This window comes from Molothrus ater, chromosome 4 (assembly GCF_012460135.2).
Source record: "Molothrus ater isolate BHLD 08-10-18 breed brown headed cowbird chromosome 4, BPBGC_Mater_1.1, whole genome shotgun sequence".
NCBI lineage: Eukaryota > Metazoa > Chordata > Aves > Passeriformes > Icteridae > Molothrus > Molothrus ater.
This window is the reverse complement of record NC_050481.2, coordinates 33219317-33225316: the sequence shown is the minus strand read 5'-3', so window position 1 is coordinate 33225316 and position 6000 is coordinate 33219317.

The window sequence follows — 6000 nt, the reverse complement described above, 5'->3', positions numbered from 1 at the left end:
TGGTTCAATCTGAAGGCAATGGAAAGATTAAACCAATGTATTTTGTGGAAGGAACTCCCTGAGTACCAGATGAACTATGTAGGCCAAATGAGCATGGATAAAATTTTTGAGGACATAATGATTTCCCAAAAGCTATTCAATGGTCTTAATATGCAACTTTCTCACCTGCTGATCTCCTAGGTCTTCTTCTTACCCTATGCTAGTGCTTTCTTCAAACTCCAAAGAAGTGTCTCCTTATGGTTTTCCACGCAAACCAGTTTTTGTTTCAAAGGGACTTCTTAGAATTTTTCGTACTTCTTCTGATATCCTGTTTCTTAACACTTATCTTTTGGAAAAAATAAATCCAATACAAACCAACTAATGTTCCTCATGAGTACGAGGAGGTAAAACTTTGTTTCATTCATGTCTGCAAGGACAGAAAGGCTGGCACAATGAACACTCAGAAAATGAGAACTGGAGAAAAGGTCAAAACACCTCTTACTGGCAGTGACAGTTTATGCTGGATTGAAGTTATCCAAATACGATATAAGAAATACAGTCTGAGATGTGAAGTGTGCAGAAATCTACGGCAAAACATCTGAATAAAGTGACAATTATGACATGAGTGGATTAAAAATTGCAATCTTTAATTTGTTCACTGATTTTGTGTTTAATGTCTGTCGTGTATTGACACTTTAATGACTGCCTGTCTACCCAAAACATTATTGCAAGCATGGGAAGAATGTTATGCTGTGCAGATAAGATGAGATGGATTGGTTGAGAGCATATATCAGGACAGAAGGAGAGGCCTTCCTAGCTCTGGACAGTTGGTAAAGAAGTCTGAGAGCTATAAAAACTTCACCCAGGGTTGTGGAAGACATGCCTGAACCATGATAATCAGATAAAAATCCAGTTCACTAAAACTTCTTCTATTTCTTATATAGAGGTCATTACAGGGAAGCCACACTCAAATTTACTGGAGTTACTCTCTCCAAATGTGAATCCCTACAAACTCCAAAATACAAAAAATACACTGACTATGCAGACAGTTGAAATTTCTGAGTTATTTATACATACCAGAATAAATCACATTTATAGATGCAGCTTGGAATCCAGTTGCTTTTCTAACTAATCAAAATATGGTTATATTGGTATAAGTCAAAATACTGAGTGAAATAAACTAGAAAAAGAATGCAGTAGACTCCAGTGATAAATAGATGTCATTGATAAATGAGCTGTACAAACTCTTAGAATAATTGGAGGTGAACTTCTCCATTGTCCTGTGAAGGGATTTGGAATGCTACTGTTGAAATTGGTTGTGGGCAGCTCAGTCATAGAAAGATTACTGGCTATATTTGGAAAGATAAACTAAGATAATAATATGGTAAATACATTTGTACTTTTTTTCCACATTTAAAAATGTATTTTTGGGAAAAAAATTTCTAAGAAAAAGGAAATAGATTTTTTTCTTTTCCTCTAGTTATAAACTGCCCAACTCTTTATATGAAGAAAGAACTAAGAAATTTGTGTAATTTAACTCTGTACAATCATTTTAAGCTTTGAAATGAGTAAAACATTTTGTACTGTAGCTATTTTAATCTCATTTCTGTACTAGATATCTCAGCTGTGCAAGCTACAATATTGATTCATCTGGGTGGAATGAAATATGACTAGCAAGAGGGATACAGAAAATTCTGTTGATCTGATTTCTTTTCCCTGACACTGTTCCTGACCATGAATACTTTAGCTTCTAATAGTTCAGCTGAAGAGTGGAAAAAAAAAGGCTCTGGGATCAGAGCAGTAGCTTCAAAGCTGTTACAAATTTTAAGCCCATGGTTTCCCTATTGTGGTGGTACAACTCCCTTTTTTCCTCTATGCCGCTCCAGAATCTCACAGAATCACAAAACAACTTGAGTTGGAAGGAACCCACAAGGATCATTGAATCCAACTTCTGGCCCTGCACAGGACCCCCCCAAGAGTCACATATGTGCTGGAGACCATTGTCTAAATCTCTGCCAGGCTGGTGCTGTGACCACTTCCCTGGGGAGCCTGCTCCAGTGCCCAACCACCCTCAGGGAGAGGAACCTCTTCCTAATAGCCAAACTAAAAACTCTCCTGACACAGCTTCAGGCCATTCCCTTGGCTCCTGTCACTGGTCACTACAGAGAAAAGATCTGTACCTGCCCCTCTGCCTTCTGCTTGTGAGGATGCTGTAGACCATGATGAGGTCTCCTTACAGTCTCCACCAGGCTGAACAGACCAAGTGACCTCAGCTGCTCCTCATACAGCTTCACCTCCAGACCCTCCACCATCTTCGCTGCCCTCCTTTGGACACTCTCCATAAGTTGCTTTATATCCTTCTTATTTTGTGGTGCCCAAAACTGCACACAGGACTCAAGGTGAGGCCACCCCAGCTCAGAGCAGAGAGGGACAATCCCCTTCCTTGCCTGGCTGGGGATACTGTGCCTGATGCCCCACAGGACACAGCTGGCCCCCCTGGCTGCCGGGGCACTGCTGACTCGTGTTCAAATTGCCAGTTGATCCAGACTGCCAGATCCCTTTCCATGGTGCTGCTCTGCAGCCTCTTGTTCCCTAGTTTGTACATACATACAGGGTTTTCCTATCCCAGGTGGAGAATCCAGAACTTGTGTTCCTTAAACTTCATACAGTTGGCGATTGCCCAGCCCTCTAATTTGTCGGTATCTCTGCAGGACCTCTCTGACTTTGAGGGAGTCAATAGTTTCTTCCATTTTAATATCATGGGCAAACTTAAGACTCCTTAGAGTCCTGTGCCTACTTGTCTGTGCAGACACTGAAGAGCCCTGACCCTACAATGGCACCCTGAAGAGCCCCTTCAGTGACAGGTCACCAACCAGATGTCACCCCATTCACTATGAACCTTTGCACCCAACCCAGGAGCCAGTTGCTCACCCTTTGTAGGGTATGTTTATCCAGGTGTGTGCTGGACATCTTGTCCAGAGGGATCCTATGAGAGACAGCATTGAAAGCTTTATGGATATCAAAAAATATTATATCAATTGGCTTACCAGCTGCTTATACTGCTTACAGTACAGTGATATAGTGATATCACTGTGTATAGTCATTAGCACATGGAAGCATAAAATATATAAATGGTAAAGATCACAGTGAATAGCACTTGTTTTCATATTTAAAATATATAAAGAAACATGACTTCCTTTCTTATTTGTACCTTTTCCTCCCAAGACATAATAGGCAGCACACTGAAACCCCCAACTTATTTTCTGCATTCAAGTCCGGAAGAGATACCATGATGAAACTATTTTTTTTTAACAGACTCCCTTATTGCATCCAAAGAAATGCAATAAAAGATTGCAATAATAGTTTGAGTGCCATCCCTTTAGCTTTAAAAGTGCAATGGGAGCAATTATGTACACTTGTCTTAGCAGCAAAGATGAAGAAATAAATGTAGGAAACAACAGCTCCAGAGAGCTTCATCAAAGACTGGAGGCAGAAAACAGGGCTTGCAGTACCTTTTATCCCAGCCTTGACAGATGACGTCAGATTCCAGTCCCAGCAGTGACATTTCCTCACTGCTCAGACCTTGAAAACATGCATTGGAACTACCGTGATTCAAGTGTTCATCTCTGAAATGTTTCTTTTCCTAGAACATCTCTTTGCTCATGCTGTTACACTGCAGGTTATTTACTTCACGCCTTTGCTGAGTGGATGACAACGTTTACTCTGCATCAAGCCTTTCAATATCCTCGTTCTAAGAGCAATGCTATTTTACATATTAAGGGCTAAGCAGCATCATTCAGGTGAAATAAAGTGTCTTCCTTCCTTGTTTGAAAGATGCTGCCAGTTCTGCACAAACACAGAGAAAACTGTCATAACACAATCTATGTGCCAGAGTAAAGCTATAAAACACTTACTAAAATACCTTAAAATGCAGGAAAGACATAGTTCATAAGACAGTTGAAGAATTTTACTTGCATAAATGCAACATAGAGACCTGAATATCTTTTTACACTTATAAGTGATGTGTATTTAGCAAATAATTAATTTTCATTCAACTAATTCCATCCTACATAATGGCATTAATTATTTTACCTTTTATTAGGAAAGGTTTTGGCTGATGCAAGGGCTTTGTCTGCTTTGGGGAAATTATTCCCTTCTCAGTCACACTGATCAACTTTTTCACACGAGCTCACACATCTTGTTTTATAGTCTATTTCAGATATATCTGACAAAACAAATGAATAAATAAAAAAAAAAAATCCCAGACTAATAATAAACTGTCCTTGCTTAGTTTTAAAATGAAACCTGGTTTTGCAGAATTGGATTTTAGTGGGATTCTGCATCTATTCATTGTTTAATTGGATACATATTTCATTTCTGTCACTTAGGGATTAAAATATATTTGCCAGTGAGATTCAATAGAAACCGATTTTATAATTGTTCAATATTTAATCTCCAAGCAATTGACAACTAATTGTTGTTGACAACTAATTGCATGATTTTCTAAAGATCTCTTTTGTTAAGAGCTCGCAGTACAGGTCAGTAATATTCAGAGCGTGCTTCCCACGCACACTCTTCTCAGGATCCCAATGCTGCCTCTGAAGGTGAAGATGATTCCTACCCTAGGTGTTCTGGGCAATTGTGCAGTGAGAGTTTACTGCTGCTCTTTACATGTACAGCCCATAAAGGCTCCTTGTTTATGACGGTGCAAAACCGTCAAATGCCCATAACACACCTGTTCTGCTTGACCTATATGTAATTGTAGGCAACTGAAAAAAAGTACTGATGAAATAAATTTGTATTATATACAAATTTGGATGACTTGCCTACTAAATTAAATTCTGCTGGTTGCATCTGCTGTGTCATAATGGAGAGTGGAACAACCAGAGAATGAATCTTCTGCCATCAGATGCTCCCTTCAGCCTGTGTGGGGTACTAGTGAAGCACTCTTGTGACAGTGGGTTCAATGTAGCCTTGACATTCTGGACAAGAATAAAATGGTTTTGGTGCCATTTGAGCTGTGGGCCATACAGTTTTCTCAGAGATGGAGGGGAAGGTTATTAGCTGGAAAACATCATTCTCTGCTCTCATCAGATATTTAAGTCCCAGTTCTCTCTGGCACTTGCAGCATTATCACATGCAACTTTTTCAAGTATTTATCTATTTTTACCTACTTCTCCTCCTCAGGCCTATGCTGTACTCTGTTGCCTGGCAATGAAGACCATTTGGAATCCAAGGGACAGTGTGATGTGGTCAGGGACACACAGCGTTGGCCCAGGAGTAGAGTTGTCAAACCACACTTTAGAGGCTGGGTTAAAGGGACTTGTCACCCTAACAGTGACCTCCTGATGCTGTGCATCTTTAGAACATCTTCTGGCATTTTCCACAGATAAATTGTGCTAAAGAGAGAACATGGTGCTTTGTCTGCTATGTTACCCTTGTGAGGAAAAGCTTTATCTGTGTGACACCAAGCACACAGAGTAGTCACACAGACACACACTCGAGTTTGTTCTCTCCTATGGGTCAGGGACACCACATTTGGAACATCCTGGGATGCAGAGTCCTTCCCCATCCCCACAGAGTTGTGTGAGACAGACACCACAAAAAACCTCAAGCTCCAAAACTGTAAAGTATTTATGGTGAACTCAGAACATAAACAGACATTTATGTTTTGAAGACTTTGGCATTATTATACAATCAATATCATTATGCAGTCACTACGTCAGAATACTACAAATTACTATTAGTACAGTACTTTGATATTATTTTTTAAAATTTATTTTTAGTTTTAATTACATGATTCTGTGTGTTGTCAGCACATTTATAAAATGGAAAAACTGATCCCTCGCAGCAGGTCCTCAGCAAGAGCAGCCATAAGCTTCAGCTTTGTGTTTCAAGCAGGCCCCACAGACACCAAGGCCGGGTCTGGGATTTACCCCACCCGAAGGTGTCCTGGATGCCCGAGGCCCGATCCCCCACAGCGGTGCCCTGATCCTCCAGGGCCGCTCCCGCTCCTCTCCC